Source organism: Chrysemys picta, chromosome 7 (genome assembly GCF_011386835.1).
Source record: "Chrysemys picta bellii isolate R12L10 chromosome 7, ASM1138683v2, whole genome shotgun sequence".
In the NCBI taxonomy this organism is placed as follows: Eukaryota; Metazoa; Chordata; order Testudines; family Emydidae; genus Chrysemys; species Chrysemys picta.
Genome location: NC_088797.1, coordinates 90,962,332 through 90,982,712, shown reverse-complemented (window position 1 = coordinate 90,982,712; position 20,381 = coordinate 90,962,332). Strand labels below are relative to the sequence as shown.

The 20,381-nt window shown below is 40.7% G+C and overlaps 1 protein-coding gene across 1 annotated transcript in view; it reads right to left on the bottom strand.

Moving 5' to 3' along the window:
- PCDH15 (protocadherin related 15) overlaps positions 1-20,381 on the bottom strand; it is a 1,392,890-nt gene that overhangs the window by 1,181,248 nt on the left and 191,261 nt on the right. The window contains exon 2 of the mRNA XM_065552026.1: positions 12,016-12,245. The gene's annotated coding sequence lies outside the window, so the exon portion shown is untranslated. The remainder of the gene's footprint in view (positions 1-12,015; positions 12,246-20,381) is intronic.

Sequence of the window (20,381 nt, the reverse complement as noted above, 5' to 3'; positions counted from 1 at the left end):
TGATTATATGTGGGCAGTTTCCTCCAATTAAAAACTACTTTAACCACCTGCAGCCAAACTATTCTCTCAGAACACCTGGCAATGCCCGGGGCTGAGACTAGTCACAGAGTACATCCATGACTATCTTAGGTCATATTTGTGTATTGGGGTACAGTTGGCTGTTGGACACAACACAAGATCTCTTAAATGTGGGTTTGTCTAAGAAGTCAGCATATCCAACTGTATCAGGGTGAGTCTTTTCTACTTTAACTTCTTGGGAGTTTTCAGAGATCTCCATTTCGCTGACTACCAGACCTAATGAGGCAATAAAGCCCTCATCCTATGAGTCTGGATGAGATAGATGAAATTGCCTCAACTGGAGGAGATTTCTCCATTCTTCATGAAACTCTGAAAAACACGCATAACTCTACAAAACAGCAGATTACCCTGAGCTAGACCTCAAATTGCCAGTGGGGTTCTTAAGCGTTTTGGTTGAATAGTGTAGGGATAAAACTTTTGGTCAGAAACATGGCCAGGAGGCAGTGGGAAATACAAAGATAATGAACCCCAGTGAGACCTTTATTATGAAATTCAGGCTGAGTAATCAAGTGAGAATTACCCAGCTCTTTGGGCCTCAGCCACATAGGCTTGACGTCATCTGATTGACTTGTGTTATTACAATTTCAGGATATGTGGTGAAAGATTACGGGCCTATTCTTGATCCATACTATTCAGTTTTCAGGCCTTTCCCAATCAGAGACCTATTTCTATGGTTCAGGAATAGACCAAAAAAATAAATAAAAAAAAAAGACCCAACAACAACAAAAAAACCTTCAAAACGCTCACTTCCTGCTCAGTGGCTGGCTGCTAACTTTGGTTCTGCTCCAGTTTACAGAAAGAATATTTATACACTTAGTGCAGTGGGAGGAGAATACAGCAGATTACCAACATTACATTGTGATTGTTGATTATACCATAAGATCTCTAAGGTGGTACCATAATAGCAAAAACTACTGCTTTGCAGCTATTGAAAGTCTTTTCCAAGTTAAGGGCATTGTGTGCAATCTCAATAGATCACAGATCAATTTAATGACCAGACCATATGAAAGAAATATTAGCTGAAGATAAAGAAAATCAGGATCACCACCTACCTTTCTTAAATTGATAGCCTGATAGAATGGTTAAATTACAACTAGAAAAGATTGTTTACTACTTTGAAACTTTAGGGGGTAACAAGTTTGTTTCACACATTTCAGAACTTGAAACCCCACAAACTTGAAATGTAAATGATTGATTTTTATCATTAAAACTTAACTGACAGTAAAGTAAAAACTGAACGGGTTGCACTGCCACCTTCTCCAAGAGATACCCCTGTGACATACCCTAGGTAGACTAATGAGTAGCTGTGTCATTCCTGCCCTCCAACCTGGGGTGCCCTTTACAATGCTTTGCTGCTGTAGCTTCCAGCCTGCATTGCCCACAAACAGCCTCCAGCATGCAAGTCACTCCCAGTTATGTCTGTGTGTGCTGCAGCCTGCCAACCACACCTAGGCTCTTACCAGCCTGAATTATACTGCAGGGTGATCCTAACACACTCCTGGTGCCAGATTTCCCCCCCCCCCCCAAAAAAATGTATGTCCTGCACTGCCCAGCCCTCTCCTGGACAAAGAAATGTACATAGGTTCATTATTTCATCAATGGAAATAATATGCACTCATTTTGTTCTCCCAAAGGAAGTTTCCCACACACATCATTTTAACTCACTGGATTAGATAAAACAATAAAACAAGTTTATTAACTACAAAGAGATAGATATTAAGCAAATATCAGTAATGAGGAATAAAAGTCAGAAATGTTAAAAAACAAACAAACCATAAAACACAATTAGTGCCTAACTTAACAAACTAGGTTAAATTAAATGCAGAGTTTTTCTCACCACATGGTCTCAATGGTCTTATTGGCCAAACTTCTTAGGCCAGGACCCCTGCTTTTGTTTAATGACTCTTCCTTTGTCCCTTCCAGCGTGGTGAGTCAATGGAAAGAGAGTGGTAGGGGAAGGGTGTCTTGGAGTGTCTGCCCCTTCTTTTTAAAGTTTTGTTCCCCTCTTTGAGAAGCATTTTCAACTGGGAATAAAGCTGACAGACAGTCTGTATGGATGGGAACTCCATGTTGTTTCTTTGCTAAGATGTAGATTTTTTTGTCCGACCCCCTTTTCCTGCCTTCTTCTTCTTGTGTCTTTGTCACAAACTACACCTCTACCTCGATATAATGCTGTACTTGGGAGCCAAAAGATCTTACTGTTTATAGATGAAACCGGGTTATATTGAACTTGCTTTGATCCGCCAAAGTGCACAGCCCTGCCCCTCTGGAGCACTGCTTTACCGCGTTATATCAGAATTCGTGTTATATCTGGTCATGTTATATCGGGGTAGAGGTGTAGATGTTTTTCCAGAACCGTTCACAAGCGATTACTCTTTCACAACAGCAAGGTCCTCCTTCAAACAGGTCTCCCCAAAGAGTCAGCAAATGAGCAGGTGTTCTATGGTGTGCACCTCACCATACTCACATATATTCATGTCATTAGACTAGCCCATTTTATCACATTAGTCTTTGATCGGACAGTTTGCATGTGCACACGGTTCAAGCATCATCACATTGACTGCTCTGTATCAGCCGCTCCGGGAATGTTCTTCTTTCCTGCCAAAGAATGGCCACTTAGCAGGCAATGGTCCATTGACCTTGTTTACATGTGGCTGTGGCCTCTGTTTGCCCTTTGTCTCTGAGGAACTGGTTTGTACAGATTTGGAACACGTTAGTAACGCCATACAGTGGAATCTTATAACTTTACACGTAATGTTGCACACATAAATTTACCAGGACAATAAAGACAAGCAATTTCAGAGTTTTCAAATGATACCTCACAATGCACACTTTGTACAAAGATTACTACAATAGTGGACACAGGGATATATTCTGTCACAACCCCATAACTTCATTTTCCCTCTTAACATGCCATGCCACTCGGCTGCACAAGGTACATTAAGGACAAAGAGGAAATCCTAACCCTGAACCGTTTTGCCTTGTCAGTTGCAAGTAGATGTTAAAAGTAAAATAAATTTTAAATACTCTATTTTCAATTCAGAATTGTGCCAATACACAAGCTTTGGGCACACTTACAAAGCGAAATCCAATACAGTCAGTTCAAGCTTCTTCTACCAAGCAGCATGTAGTCAAATACCAACACCCCAACATGCTAGCATACATTTCAATAAACCTACTTTATTTTCCTACTACATCTATCTGGATATCGACAGTAAGCACAGAAAAGACAGCTGAAATGTACACAGTAATCCTATTGGAGGCCATATGTTATAATCATTTCCCTGCAGAACTCTGTAAACTACAAATGCCTCCCTGACAACTCCAAAGGAAAATCAAACGTTTCAGCTATCTTCACTATATGTACCTATGTCACCAGAATTAGTAAAGCCAACTGTATTTACTATTTTATACTAATAAAAAGAAATAACTGATTAATGAAACTCTGCAAAGTAGTTTTGGTGGTTAAGGTATATAGGAACCTAACAGTTCACTTAACTGCTATTAAGCCTACCTGTCAGACATTGTCTTCAGGGATCTTACTTGAGTAAAATGCAAATGTCACTACATATTCTACTTCCAGGCGAATTTTTAATTAAGTAATTTTATGGAAAAGCTTCATTTCTAACTTAGAAAGTCTTTGGTTTCTGCATAAATAAGAAATTGCTTCTTGAGAAATGCAGAAAACCCATTCACTGATGAACCAGGTATAGTAGATGCCATTAAAAAGTCAGTTTTTACCAACAGGAACAAAGAGTCCTGTGGCACCTTATAGACTAACAGAGGTATTGCAGCATAAGCTTTCGTGGGTGAATACCCACTTTGTCAGATGCATGCCAACAGTTAACATTCCGTTGGCATTTGATATACCACAGTAATTTCCCTATGGTAAGTAAGACATATACTCTTTTTCAATAGCAGAAGCAAATGAACGATTCCTCCTTCCTAAAGTAAGAGCTTTACTGTACCAATATAAAAAATTGCTTTAGATGATTTACATAAAGGCCCATAGGACATTATAAATCTACTGAGCTGTCGGTTTGTAATCTTCTTCATGCAACATGGCATCAAAAATCAATATTAAAACAACACAATTTAAATCAAATCAGGATATTGAATATTTCCTGTGGCTGATGATTATTTTATATAGGCAAGACACTGTCAAAATGACTCATCCATATGCAAACATACTGGTCAGTTCAAAGATCCACTTTTCACAGGGATTCTGGAGCAATACATCTTATACTGTAGTGCTCAGGAAAATCATATGCTACTAAGAAAAAAAGGAAGGAGGGCTGCGTTTTCTGTGATCTAAGAAAAATCTGTCAGCATCAGTCTAGATAAGTATTAATTTGAAGGTGTCTAAAATAGACTATAGGTTCTGAAAATTCTGAAAGATGAAGTGCCTCTATTGGGTTTTACAATGTCATTTTGTCTAATTATGCTTGACATTTTGTCCATCATACTGTAAGCTTCCTTAGAGGAAAGGGACAACAGCTTCTTCCCTCAAGAGGAAAGACAACTGTCTGGAAAAAACTGGTGCAATGCCCAAATGAATCTTTTTTTAAATAAATAAACCCCACAAGAAATAACTTATAATTGTCATTGTTGGCTGATACTATATATACGGGAAGCACTGGTCACCTGTTGCTCTTTTAAAATAATACCAAAAACTCCCCAAATTTTATTTTTTGTCTTATTAATTCATACTGTACTTTTCCAGTTGTCCAGGGAATCTTTAAATGCCATCTCACTGTAACAGAAATACATCTGAGGAATTTATATGGTTTGAAAGCTGAATGAACATGCCAAAAGCTGATGGAGTGCCAGGGCTATTAATCTTGCTACATCTTATGTTTATTGATTAAAATCAGAGTTCTATTGGTCAGGGTAGGTACCATTACTATGCAATAAGAATTTTCCAGGAAAGCTGTATGTAAATTTGAAAGTGGTTGCCAGCTTTGGGGAGGGAGTGGGGGAATCTATAACTATAGCAGGTTGTAATCTGTGTGCCAGTAAAATGGAATACCACAAACTGGATTATCACCAGCATTCAGGAGGTTGCATCAATGCGGGTCTTGCTCTCTCTTTTCCATAACATACCCAGGGCCAGCTCTACGCACCAGCAAACCAAGCACGTGCTTGGGGCAGCACAATTTCAGGGGCGGCATTCTGGCCACCTTTTTTTCTTTTGCTTCCGCAGTTGCGATCTTGGTGGTTTCTTTTTTGTTGTTGTTTTTGCTTCGGCAGTTGCGCTCCCGGAGTTTTTTTTTTTTTTTTTTTTTTGCTTGGGGCAGCAAAAAACCTAGAGCCAGCTCTGAACATACCTAAGGGCATTGGAAGGTAGGGTTGCCAATTTTGGTTGGCTATATTCCTGGAGGTTTCATCACATCACAGTATTTAATTAAAGATTAATCTTTAATTCCTGGAGATTCCAGGACAATCCTGGAGGGTTGGCACATCACAATATTTAATTAAAGATTAATCTTTAATTCCTGGAGATTCCAGGACAATCCTGGAGGGTTGGCAACTCAAATTACAGATAATCCTATCTCAACAGGATTTGGGTTCAGAACTAAAAAAGGGCCTTTATTCAAATACAGAGCAGATTTCAACTGACTGTTATGCTTTTATTTAAGACTTCGATTAGGGATAAGTGAATGGTTTAGCTAAAGTAAGATTAATCTAGAATGAAGAAGATTTTTCAAAGTTCAGATTGGCTCTGTTGCAGTAACTTGGGGAGAAAAAAAAAAGCCTCTCCACTAGCCATCTGATAATTTGATTCTGGACAGGTAGAAAACAGTAGAAAAGTCTATTTTTGCTCTATTTCCTATCCTTGTGCGCATGTGAATTTTATTGTATAAGCTCTGATGCCCTCTATTTTTGGGTGGGAAGTACAGTCAAGTTCACTTCTGGAGTGTGGTTGTTTAATATACTTGCATTCAGCTGGGCTATCAGGCCTCAGAAATCACCTAGAAACACCACAGAAAGGGTGATTTTTTTTTAAATGCAGACTATGGGAAAGCATTTACTGAGTACTGAAGAGTATCCCACAGAAGCACTAGGTACCATTTGGGCCACTTACAGACAGTGAAGCTAATAGACCTCAATCAGGCATCTGTGTCCTATTGTACTAGGCGCTGTACACAAAAGGAAATAAAATATGGGCCCTACCCCCAAAAGCTTACAGTTTTGACATATGATGTGAGACAACAACGGGGTAAAACAATTAGTGTTTGAGTCGGAAAGAAAAGAGTGCAGTGAAGCAGTGTAACTAGTACAATAAGCTGCAATTGCAGCACATCAGTTGCCTAGCTACACTTGATACACTGAAACTGGAGAGTGGCAATGTTCAGATCACGACCCAGATCCATACCCAAACTTTTTCAGAGTTTGATACTGCTCGCATTTAGCGATCCAGTATACTTTCATTATAAAAACGTTCATTATTATCAACAAGTAGGAAACTCTAAATATATTGTGTACAACAGTGCTCTTCATTCTAGGTAGATGAATAATTACTGTTCATCACCATGCACGCCTTTGTATTATCACTGTATACTGTGCCAACTTGTGCCTTACTATGCAAGTCATTTGAGAGTGGAATAATTTTACTAGCTTGGCAGAACTCTACATCTCTACAGCATCATTTCTACTTACATGGCTCTACAAATAAACAAATACCAACAATAACAATAATTCTATCCAAAAAGACCCTGCTGGAACACCTGTCTCATAGCCCCAAAACTTTTATGACTGCCACTAAAAAAGTCAATACTAAAAAAAAAGTATTAAAATGAAATAAAAAGATAAGTCAAATCATTCTATTCATCCATGTGTTCTAAACAACAAAAAAATCAAAGGTTTACCCAGACTTCATCCAGGTACGCACTTACTGCTATCTTGTAGATTGTCTTATATCTTTGTCTACATATTAATATATTTCAAGGGGGGGAAAGTAAACACTAGGTGTCTGTGATATCAAAAAGGGAACACAACGAAAAGAATGAGGAAGAACTCCACAACAAGTATCATAATTTCTATCCTTCTTCCCACCTTCAGATCTCCAATACCCTTACCTAAGAACCAAAACCAAAAAAAGCCCCCAACCAATGCCCCTAACTACTCCTTTACTCAGGTCCAATCTTAGAACTGTGATGTCTTTAAAAAGGAACACCATCCCAAATATCTAAACAATCAGAATAAGCCAAACTGCCAAACCCTACAAACGGATTCTGCAAGATGTGGATTTGTACAATTTTAAGTACCTCTCCCCAACCTACACAATTGCAGTTCTAACTGGGTTGAGAAGACTAAGAAACACAACCCAGAGACACACGGACAAATGTGGTGGGTCTCAGGACTGACCATAGGATAAAACAACCAGGGCAGCAAAATAACAGCTTCAGATGATTCCTGAGGAACACAAGAATGCAGTGATGCTGGAACTAGGGGTTCAGGAGGTGCTTCCGCATCCCTGGCTGAAGTAGTAAAAATAAACACCAAATTATTTGGTTTCCATCATCAGCACCCCCACTATAAATTTGTTCCAGCACTCCTGCAAGAATGTCTGTTGGCAAAACAAGCACTACTCACAATCTGACATCAGATGTAACATCAGACCTTGCCTGCATCACTGAGATCTGGCTAGATATGATTACTAATCAACTACTGGCCCAGTTTTTTCCCCCTACAGACTGCTCAGTAAAACACAAGCACAAAGGGGCCAAGAGCAGGTCATACTGGTTAGGCTGCTATTTAGATCTCTCATTGAGAATTAATTCAGCCACATTGTACATATTTGGATTTCGACCAAAAAAAAAAAGGGGGAGGGGGGATCCCATTCAAAACTCTAGGTGCCCCTGATACCTAGTTCAAAAATAAATGAAATTAAACAGCAGATTACCCACAAAACAGATGCTGAATTTTCGATTCCTATTCATGGTGAGTGAGACAGATGGTCTCTGATTTCTCAATAATCTATATTTCATACCCAAGGAATGTGAGGGGGGGGGGGTACGACAAAAAAAAAATTCTAAGCAAGCCAGACTGAAGATATGATCTAATGCCTATCCCTACAACAAATTGATAGTCCTATTAGAAACTCACAGAACCACCTGTGAGGCGCTTCATTTGAGGCTTGGGAGGAAGGAAACACCCAATGCAGGAGGGCTGACCTGCCTCAGGGGCTGGAAGGGGGAGGGAGGGGAAAAGGGAGGTTGAAGAAACAGTTTTGTTTTACTTGTTTTTGTAAGTTAAACAACTTCTTTTGTTTTTAATTTTTTATTTTTTTTCCCCTAGGAAAAGTATTGTTCTGTGGATGCTTCAAGTAGTCTGCCCTGAAGGGAATGAAATCCTAGGCCTACAAAGCAGGCAGTTAAAATGTTCCTAGAACCTACATTCTCCACTGGGTCTCAGTCAATGGACATGGACAAAGGTTTCCTATCCTAGAAAGTTCTGTTGCCATGAGGCTTTTGGCAGGTGAACACAAGGGCAGCGGACCCAGGAGCACACAAGAGTTGGCAGAGATGTTTGATTCATAGTAAGTCTTTATATCATACTGGTTACATCAAAATGTGCCCCATATATTGTACAGAATGGACAACAATCTCAACTGTTAGAACCTTAATTTTTGCACATTTTAATGTGGAACCTGAGAAACAGCGAAAACAAGTAAATTAATTATGGAGAGTATTAAGAATTCAGAGACTTCTGGCCCCCCCAAGTCCCTGAAATCCTAGACTTTTCCCAAGCACCCTAAGCCTCTCCCAGGGGCAGCCATGTAGGGCAGGAGCCGTACCCACTTTCCAGTGCCTTTCTCATTTCTGTTGGCAAAACCTAAAGATTCTCCATAAGCAGTCATTCAAGAGGCTGGAGATTAGCATCCAATGGATATTGCACTGATTATGGGTGAGAAGATATTCATATTTTTAACATTATTTAAAATTGGTGGTATGAATATAGTATAATGGATGGAAAAATATATCCTATTTAAATAAAAAATGTAGAAAATAGCTAAAATTAAAAAAAGAAACTAACAATTTGACAGAAAGAGTGGGAGCGGGGTAGGTATTTTGTTTGTTTGTTTCTGTTAAAGTAACCAACATAAAATTTAGCTTTCATCACTCTGATCACTTTAACGTTTTATCTTTTTCCCTCATCCTTTCCCCATCTTTCTAGACCACGGTTCTCACCCTCTCTCTTGATGAGGCCGCCCTCCCAACATACTATACAAATTCCATGGCCCGGCTGTGCCACAAGAATGCTTTTTCTGGATATAAAAGCCAGGGCCAATGTTAGGGAGTAGCAAGGAGGGGGTACCATGAAATTAAGTTGCTCAGGCTTTGGCTTCAGCCCCAGGTGATGGGGCTCAGGAGCCCGGACTGCAGTCCCGTGTGGCAGGACTTCACCATTCTGCCCTGGTCTCTAGCTAGTCTAATGCCAGCAATGCTTGGCAGACCCCCTAAAACCTGCTTGCAGCCACCCAGGGGGCCCTGGACCAATGGTTGAGAACCATTGTTCTAGACCGTACATTCTGCAAGACAGGAACTGCGACCTCCTATTCTGCATTTCAACCCTTATTTGGAACCTTTGTTATTGTTGCAACATAAACAATAACAACTGTGATTTTATGCAGAAGAGGAGGATTTAATCTTCCAGTTCAAAATTAAATTTAAAATTTCCTGACTTCAAATGTGTTAATTGTGCAACTTATTGTTTTATTGATATAGTTTTTGCATTATAAAACTAATTAATTGAATTACTTCAACTTTCTTTTCCTATTGTAATTTAACCACGCTCCCCAGTATGTACTGCCCTAATATACAACAGAGGGTTCTGTGGCACCTTTAAGACTAACAGAAGTGATGGGAGCATAAGCTTTCATGGGCAAGAACCTCACTTCTTCAGATGCAAGAGGTCTTGCATCTGAAGAAGTGAGGTTCTTACCCACGAAAGCTTATGCTCCCAATACTTCTGTTAGTCTTAAAGGTGCCACAGGACCCTCTGTTGCTTTTTACAGATTCAGACTAACACCGCTACCCCTCTGATACTTGCCCTAATATACGTTAGTTTTGAATTTAACAGAATATTGTCTTAAAACCAAACCCAGCTATGTTAATTCTGTCCATTTCCTTAGCCTGTCCCTGTAGTCCAATACTTCTAATTTTAAGACTTACCTATTAAACAGTATAGTCTCATTAGTACAAGATAGGTCAACCTTACTTAACTTCTTTACCAGGCTGTGCTACAGGTCAAACAAACCTAAGAGATGTATTGCCTAAATAATACATGTCAAGTTATTGGACTGGTAGGCATCAAAATCAACTTGCTAAATTTACATTTAAAGGCCTGTTTCATATTTAACAGGTGCTGTGGTTCTACTGCTACTAAAATCAATGACAACTCGTTTACTACAAATACAATATGTTATTAACTTATGGAACGGAAAGCAACAGAACAGTTGTAAAACGTGTAGAGTTCGCTGCTTGGCTGTGTCCTAGTATGAGGCCAGGGTTAAGTCAGTGACAAGAAATACCAGCTAACACTGGACTGGAAGGGGATTAATTTGAAGACAGCGTTTGTCTGAATTCATTTTGACAACTATCTGCAATTGCAGGTTGCCAATCTGAGATATATTTATGGATTTCAGAAACACTGATCTTAGCTATATTAACATGGATTCCGTGTGCCAGTCTGTCCTGATGTACAACCTGACCTCCATGCTTTTGATCTTTACTGGCAATCTTCTCCATTCAATATGATGATATTATGAGTAAAGGTTCAGTATGTACGATCCAGAATACCAGTGAGATATCCATCTTTTTCTAAAAAAAAATCTGCCTTTTATATGGAACAGTGTCACCAATTTTTCAGACAACTGCTCTACCAACTACTGCTTATACTTAACCTTTAGCAAACTAGCTACTTCTCCAAATGCTAAGTGCCTTAAAGACTGTCTAATTCCCATATGACACTGGAGGAAGGCACTATGGAGGAAAAAGGGTATTTGGCTAATGAGATTAAGGGGCCAGGCCAGAACTCTTGGAAGGAGCCATTTCTGATCTGACCAACTCATTCATCCCAAGAGTGCCTTCCTAACGGGCTGTGCCTTTTCTCACTGCCAGGTACCACTTCTCCCTCTCAGATAAGATGCCAGCAGGAAGGTGTTGTTTCTGACGTATTTAAAATAGCCAACATCACATTCTTTTGTACTTGCTTTTATACAGGGTATATCTATTTGCTCTTCAAATTCTTCCTTTCCCTTCCTAGTTTCCAGTAAACATTTTACATTCCAGCAACTCTCTATTGCCTTCATATTCATAGATTTTAAGGGCAGAAGGGACCATTATCATTACCTAGTCTGACCTGCTACATAACACAGGTCAAAGGACCTCACTTAGTATTCTCTGCATTAATTCATAACTTCTGTTTGAGCATATCTTTTAGCAAGATGGACAGTCTTCATTTAATGACACCAAGGGATGGGAAATCCCCTGTGTTCTTAGGTAAGCTGCTTCTGCCTAGTCTGTTCTTTTTTTTTCCCCCCTAGCTTTGGCCTCCAACCAATAGATCTTATTATGACTTTTTCTCTGCTAGATTAAAGAGCTGTCTAATATCAGAATAGTCTAAATCCATTTGGAGTGTATTTCATTCAGGATCCATGTCCCTTCAGTTCTCACCATCAAGGTGTCAATTAGTGCGAATCTTAGTTAATTTTTTTTTGTGATGAGGAAGCCGGTCTACTTGGAATTGCCCCCAGGCAATACCTATCTTTCACTTGTCTGTTTGTTATGGACTCAATTTAGCAGCAAATTAACATATGTTAATTTAGCAGCAAAGATACACAACTCAACCGAACCCACCAAATAAAGGACTTTAAAGTCTTTCCCATGTCTCTCTAAAAGTTCAATGAACAGAAAATCAGAAATTCCTCACCTTTTTAGTTGAAGGTGGAGACAGTTTCCAATGAAGCTGAGTGCACTGTACTCCCGCTCTGCTTTTCTGAACAAAAAATTTCTTTTGGGAATTCCTGGATCCTGGTGTGCAAGCGGAGCCTTTTATCACACACACCTCTGTGGATGCAGCTCACTTCTTATTCCCTCTTCCCAATACTTTTCATATCACTTGACAGCATTGATTATGAGCCAACCAGTGAATGACAAACTCTGTGAAAAGAAGAGTTGATTCAGCCATGGCATGGAAAAGCAACATGGAGAGGAAATCTCAATACACAGCTTGGCAGCATCTGATAGATGCAGCAATGCCAGAATAAAACATCAAATTCAAAACATAACGATTACAAAGAGCACTTTGGGGCTGGTATTAAAGAAATAAAATGATCTACAGTCAGGACCTCCAGTGGAAGAAGGTATGAAGGGGATCAGAAAAGACAGAAATCACAGTATGAAATAAGAACTATCAGGTTTGAAGTTAAACCAGCAAATTCATACGACAGGCAGGGCAGTTTTTAATACCACATTGTTAGAATGAATTACTAGGAGAAATCTTTTCTCTGATTACCAAAATTCATTTTCTCCTTTTTTTTAAAAATCTCTTATTTACATCCTGACCACTTGAGAGCCCTACTAGTAGTAAATTTATGAAAATACATGCAACTTTTGTATAAATAGAGATATTTGGTAATTAACATTATATTACAAAAGTCAAAAATGTTTCATTCACTATAGCTTGAAAAAAGAAATACCTATGCTATATTCCTTTGATTAACCCTAACCTGTATCACATAAATATCTAATGACTTGTATTAGTAAGTGAGAAACACAAGGGGAAGGCTCCTTGAAACAACAACTGGTCAAACTAAAAATTTAACATTCAACTACATTTTAAAAATAAAATAAGGAAGAGAAAAGGTTGTTACAAAGCAAAAATCACATTAACATTGGGGAAACATCCATAATGTACACAAGCAATATTTTGTTGAAATCTTAAAAATACCCTAAGAAAACCAATATTAATTTTTCAAAAAATATGAACTACGGTAGTCAACAAGTTTCCACTGAGTCTGCTTTTTGACAAAAAAATTGTTGAAATGAAGTGAAAATTTTCATGAAAAGTTTATTTTCTGCAGAAATTTTTGATTTTTTTTTTTTTTGATAAAGACCAAATGTCTGACATCTGAAAAATTAATCCAAAACCCACAATATTAAGATTTGGATATTTCATCATGGTCCTCATGATAGTTAGAGTTCAGTTTCCTCATTCTCCACTACAGTGATATTTCCAAATTGAAGTAATTCAATCTGTGATTTTTCTCTCTTCCCACCCTCCCTTTTTGTCAATGTTTTCCATGGGAAAAAAGTTCATTTTCCAGCCATATCTATAACAAACACCTATCACTATGCAGCTTTGCAAGCAAACTACCAAATGAAAATCAATTCTCACCCATACAGTTTTTAATGCAGTAGATAATGAAGTGCATTTTTAGTATGCAAGTTAATATATATTTGTTGGAATAAATTAATCCCTGGTGTTTTCCAGGGATAATTGTGAAATATTTTAAAATGCACACTTTTCTTAAAAGATGTCAAGTACATGAAATAATAAACTATTAATTATTATCTGTTATTTATTTTATGATAGTGAATGGGGAAGTCAGCTGAAACCAAGCCTCCACTGTGCTAGGCGCTGTACACACCAAGTAAGAGGCAGTCCCTGCCTCAAAGAGTTTAGAATATAGGTGGGTCAGACTGCCTTAGCGAATTCCATGTTGAGTTGTGAAGAGCCACAGCAAGCTGGGGAATAACCTAATATAATAACTCCTCACTTAAAGTCTTCCTGGTTAGCGTTGTTTTCTTGTTACATTGCTGATCAATTAGGGAACATGCTCATTTAAAGTTGTGCAATGCTCCACTCTTATGTTGTTTGGCTGCCTGCTTTCTCCACAGCTGGAAGCCTCCCTACGCCCCCTCACCTCTCGCATCTCCTGCCCCCCACGGATCAGTGCCTTCCCCCTTTTCCCCTGCCTCCTGCCCACAGCAATCAGCTAGCTTGTGGCGTTTTGGAGGCAGGAGGGAGGGGGGAGCGAGGACTCGGCGCGCAGGCTCCCCCTCTCTCCCCTGCCTCCCAAATGCCGCAAACCAGCTGATTGCCGTGGAGGCAGGGGAGAGAGTGGAGGAGCCTGCAGGCCAAGTCCTCGCTCCTCCCCCCTCCCTCCTGCCCCCTGAATGTCGCAAGCCAGCTGATTGCCCCAGGCGGGAGGGAGAGGAGCGAGGACTCGGCACTCCTCCACCTCTCTCCCTCCCTTCCTCCCTCCCTCCCCTGCCTCCTGCGGGCCGCAATCAGCTGGCTTGCAGAGTTTTGGAGGCAGAAGGGAGGGGGAGGACCGAGGACTCAGAACGCAGGCTCCCCCTCCCTCCCCTGCCTCCCCAATGCGGCAAGTCAGCTGATTGCCCTGGGCAGGAGGGAGGGAGAAGGAGCGAGGACTCAGCACGCTGGCTCCCCCTCCCTCCCCTGCCTCCTGAGCGTGGCAATCAGTGGGCTTGCGGCATTTAGAAGGGAGGGGAGGGAGTGAGGAGGAGCAAGGACACAGCGTGCGAAGTAAAGGGGGAGGATGTTGGGGGGAGAAGAGGCGGGTCAAGGGTGGGGGCTTGGGGGAAGGGGTGGAGTGGGCAGGCTGAGGGTTTAGCCCCCCCCACCCCTGATGCTTGCAGAGTAGGGGAAGCTGCCACTGCTGCACAATGTGCTTTGCCTAGCCTACAGCACCTTCAGCTTGCTTGCCTGCCTCATCTCCAGTGTCAGTGGGCTGTGCCTATGTACGGTAAGGCAGGGGCACCTCCCAACTATAGTACTGTACTGTATGTACAGTATGTTTGTAAACACACAGCACGTGCACACTACTCTCCCCCACCCACCAGCGAGTTACTGTTGCTTTATGGCCCAACGGCCCTGCTCAGGAATAGGGCTCTACACCAAGTGCTTGCGAGGCCACCAGCTGCCTGCAGAACAGCTGCGGGTGGTGCACAGCAGAGGGCCTGCCTTGCTGTCTTGCTACAGAATAAATAATGTTTTATCTGCTCTCCCCCTTCACTGGAAGGAGGTAAGAACACAGGGAGCGGCAGCCCACTCAAAGCAAGTTACAGGAATAGCGTTCCAGTGCCTGCTTCGCTGTAGCAAGGGGGAAAAGCAGCATAGAGATGCACAGAACCTGGCCCTGCTCCCATGAAAGGCTGTGAAATGCACAGGAGCTTTGACATTCACTTGAATGCCAGCTGCATCTCTCTGCCCCTGCATGCACACAGCAGAGAGGGGGCACAGTCCTGCAGCAAATGTTATTTTCCTCCTCTTACTACACTGGCTGCAATGCTGCCCGGGTGCTGAGTGCATGGTTACTAGGAGAGATACAGCAAGGCCATTTTTCCAGGGCACCCTGGAAGAGAGGCTGTTGGTCCTCCAGCAGGGCTCCTGTGAAAGTAGGCACCTGCAAGAAAGTAAGAACCTCCATAACTAGTCCTAGCCTAAACCTACAGGGCTTCCAGTAGGGGAGCAGATTACCATGGAGAATGACATGGGTTTTCCAAATTCTTTCCCTTGCAATAGTTGACTGATGCTGCATGACCCTGGCCACTCCAGGCTGAAGGGAGTGAAGAGTAGTACATGCATGCACGTCTGGAGGAGTATCACCCAGTATCACGAGTCCAGCAAGTGATAGTGGAGTGCCTAGCAGTAGCAGTACCACTAGCAGCAAAAAACAAACAAACAGGAAAACCATTAGTTTGGATACTAAATTAGACATTTTAAAGAGTTTTGATGCGGACGAGCGTGCAGTAGACATTGGCATCACTCTAGGTCTTACTCTGACCAGTGTGAGAACAATTCGGTGTAATGCCGACAAGATCAGGGCTAGTGCTCGGTGTGCAACATCGCTTAGTGTTACTACAATAAGTCGATCAAGAAGTAGTTTGCTGGAAAACATGGAGCATCTTCTCTCACTGTGGATAGAGGACCAAAACCGGTGGAACATACCTCCAAGTTTGCTAGTGATACAAGCTGAAGCAAAACGTTTGTATGACAATTTGAAGAGAGACCAAGGTGAAGGATCACAGACAGAGACTTTCACAGCAAGTGGGGGATGGTTTGATCAGTTCAAGAGGTGCTTCCACCTGTATAACATCAAGATGGCTGGTGAGGCGGCTAGTGCTGATACTGCAGCAGCTAAAAAAATTCCCTGACTATCTCAAGAAAATCATTGAGGAAAGTGGCTATTCCCCTAAACAAGTCTTCAGTGTCGATGAAATGGGCCTGTACTGGAAGAGGATGCCTGAGCAGACTTACATTTCCCGAGAGGGGAAGACAGCGCCCGGATTTAAAGCAGCTAAAGACCGTCTAACCTTGCTTTTAGGTGGCAATGCTGCTGGAGACATGAAGATGAAACCACTGACAGCATACCAATCTGAAACACCACGCGCTCTCAAGGGATTTTCAAAGGAACACCTTCCAGACATTTGGAGATCAATAAGAAGGCATGGATAACTGAGCTATTTTTTCAGAATGGCTGACTCTCTATGCCGTCCCTGCCTGGAAGGAATACTGTGCCATGGAAAATCTTGATTTCAAGATTTTATTGCTTATTGATAATGCACTGGCTCATCCAATCAACCTGGATGTCCTGTGCGAAAACGTCAAAGTTGTCTTTCTGCCACATACCACCACATTACTCATCCAACCCATGGACCAAGGAGCCATCGCAGCATTTAAGGTGTATTATTTACACCATACTTTCGACCAGCTCATCAGAGGCAATGATGGGGAAGGCAAACCTACAATTCGGCAATTTTGGCGTAACTACAACATCCTGAAGTGCATCAATAACATTGGTGAGTCCTGGCCTGAAGTTACTCAGGCATGCATGAGTGGTGTGTGGGAGAAGTTGTGGCCTGAATGTGTCAATGACTTAAAAGGATGTAAAGATGTTGTCCCTGCTATGAAGAAAGATATCCTCGGCCAAGAAAGCAGGTTTTGATGAGGTGGAAGAAGCCGACATTACACAACTTCTGCAATCACACGGAGAAGAGCTAACCAATGAAGATCTGATGCAACTAGAGAAGATGACAGCAATGGAAGAAGAGGGCCAAGAAGTAGAAGAAGAACCAACCCATTGGAAATTTGACTGCCAAACATCTTTCTGAAGTTTTCCAAATGATTTAAGCTGGCTTGCAAATCCTAGTGATGACGACCCTGACAGGGAATGCTGCTCCAAAGTGATTAGGGAAGTTGGTCATCTAATGACTTGCTATAAAGAAATTTACCAAGAAAAAAAAAAGGAAAGCAAAACAACAATCTCTAGATGTGTTTTTTCGAGTTCAGAAAGTTCAGCAAGAGGAGCAGCCGGACAATCCACCCTCTTCCACTCTCTGACTCCACCACCTCAACCAAGTTTCATATTCAGCAATGATGATTGTAGTATTAAATTGCTTGTTTAAAATTGTTTAAAATGTATATAAAGCCTTTTGTCTGGCAATTTTTTTTCTCTGGAACCTAACCCCCCCCCATTTACATTAATTCTTATGGGGAAATTGGATTTGCTTAACATCGTTTCACTTAAAGTCGCATTTTTCAGGAACATAACTACAACATTAAGTGAGGAGTTACTGTATCCGCTGCACCCAGTCTCAAAACACATGGGGCACATCAGATGTATTTTCCCCAGTTACAGTTCCTTTTTCCCACGCTTCGTCAATGAAAACCAAATTGATGTATACCAATGTTTTATAAATATACAAAGAACAGCCTGAAACAGACTTGTATACCACTTCTAAGAGATTTCTGGATTGAGATATTAAAAGTCAAGGTAATGCTATAATGCAGCTACCCAATTAATTGAATTCATAAGCATAAGAATGAATTTGGACATTTAGGACACGAGTAATCCAGTTGTTACAACAGTTGTACTGTGTTGAAATACAGTTGTACCCTTTTAACTGAATTTTGAGGTATGGGAAATTGAAGTCATTTTGAGAAAGAAATATCATGCTTCTAGACAGTACATTAAATGCTTTGCATTCCAGTGATCATGGAGCTAGGAAAAAGGAAAGGAGAGATCACTTGAAGCTTGATCCTGCTTCCAATTTAGTTACTGACACATAACACAATTGTTTTTACTTTTGCAATTAAAAAACACAGGGGAGCGAGAGGAGAGACCGATGTGTTAGAACAGATTGCAAAGTCTCAGAAGTTAAAGCCAGATTCACAGTTGCACATTCAACCTTAATTCAGTTCCTTTGTGCACAGCCATTATAATACAATCTTTACTTAGTTGATCCCTTTTTTTTTTCAAAAGACCCCTACCTCATTCAGTACACAGGTTCAACACACAAGACTAGAATTAAGATTGCATGGCAAACTGTAAATCTGGCATTTGCTAACCTTCGAGTGCTTGGTTTTTAACCTCAAAACAGTATTTTAATGTCATTTCTGTATGTTATACACATATCATTCCAGTGTATTAAATGCCATACAAAACAAAAATATGAACTCTGTTCCTTACAAAGTATTAATCAGTGACGACTTCTCTGGCTTGAGAACTGTGAAAAAAGCTACCGCAAAATGCACAAAGCTTTTTCTCCAGGCAAATGACATTTAGACTGCTGTTTCTTAACATCTCTGGCAATCTTTCACAGCACAAGTGAGTTAACATTAATAAAAGATTTTAAGGTAAATAAGAATTTTTTACAAATATGTCAGAGAAGAAAAAAAGCAATACTAGAGAGCAAGAAAGATCCATTAAATAAATGAGGAGAGTGATAAAAACAATGATGATTCTAAAATGGCAGGGCTATTAAACTGCTTCATTATATTGGCTTACAAGAAGAAAAACAAAATGAGCAAGGACAATTAGGAGCAGTAAAGACATTGTCAATATTGCTGCTAATAAAGAAATCTGTAAGGGTCTCCTTGGAATAATCTGAATATATGGAAATTAGGGAGGTCATGAAGTCACTTCATCCACATATGTGGGATTCTGGGTATTCTCTTTCTCTATACAAATACATATATAGATACACTTTTCTTCTTACAGCCATTTGCTGCCCCTTATTCCCTGGCAGTGAGGAGAGATGGGGAGAGAGAGAGAGGGACTGCTTTATAAAGAGATTTCTGTTTAGAAGTTTTTGTTCCCTGCTCCCACTCACTCTAATACCTTCTCTGAACCTCTAAGAATCCTTCTCTTCTCCCACTGTGTGTGCCTAAGACCACTGACTATGCAGGGAAGCAGACTACAATGTCCTAGAGTGCAGTGGATGGAAGAAGCAGAAAGCTATGCTTGGCAAGAAAGGAAAAGAAAATCTCTGACAAGAGCATATCTGTTAAGGACAAAGGTCCAGAAGTCTCTAGAATTTACACAAGTGAGGCAAACTCTCAATTTACATTATTCAATTAATATGTACTACCTCATTTGTATGTTTTATAGTTTTCTACTGTTGGGTCTTCACCACTGTATCAGTTGCTCTGACAGTGATAGTCTATTTAACTCAGCAAAAATAAATAATTTTACCAGACATTTGGGTGTCTTTAAGTCCTAGTAAAACTTAAGTATAAATACAAGCTGAAGGTAAAACACTTGGATTTATTTTTGAAATATTATTCACTGACCACCGGATGATCTGTTTGATATCAGGAACTTCAGAATCCTCTAAAGTGGGAGAGGTGAAAGAGCCCATACATTGTGGTGAGGGAAGTGGGCGGGAAGGGAGGGAGGAAAATGTGCTGTCATCTAAAATAAGGAAAAAATCTGTATTAATCACATTAATAATGCTGCAGACTCCACAGCAGCCCCAGACAGGAAGAGCCTGGAGGCCCCTGATTCTTTCAAAGAAACTCTCTCTCTCTGGGGATGCTGTTTCAGATCCATGGGTCCAACTCCCAGAGATCAGGGATCATACAGTTGAATCCTGGCCCAGCTTTGTTATTACCACTGGCCTTGCTGGTGCTACACCTCCCCTCACAACTGCACCACCCCTACTGTAAAAGATCTCTACTACACAGAAGAAATATGGGACACTACTGCCCAACTAGAACTGAGTGAAATTATTTCGACAAATAGTTTATTTGCCAAAAAATGCAGTTTTGCAAACTCTTTGCAAAATTTGTGTCAAATTAATTTACTAGTTTGGCCAAAAGACATTTTTCCCCTCAAGTTAAATTCATGGAACTGGAGGAGGTGCCACTGCCACCACACAATTCATGCCCTATAGCCCCATGGCTAGAGAACTCACCTGGGGTATTGGAGACTCCACTCTACCTGCGGGATTTGAGTCAGGTGGAATGGAATTTGAACACAGGTCTCC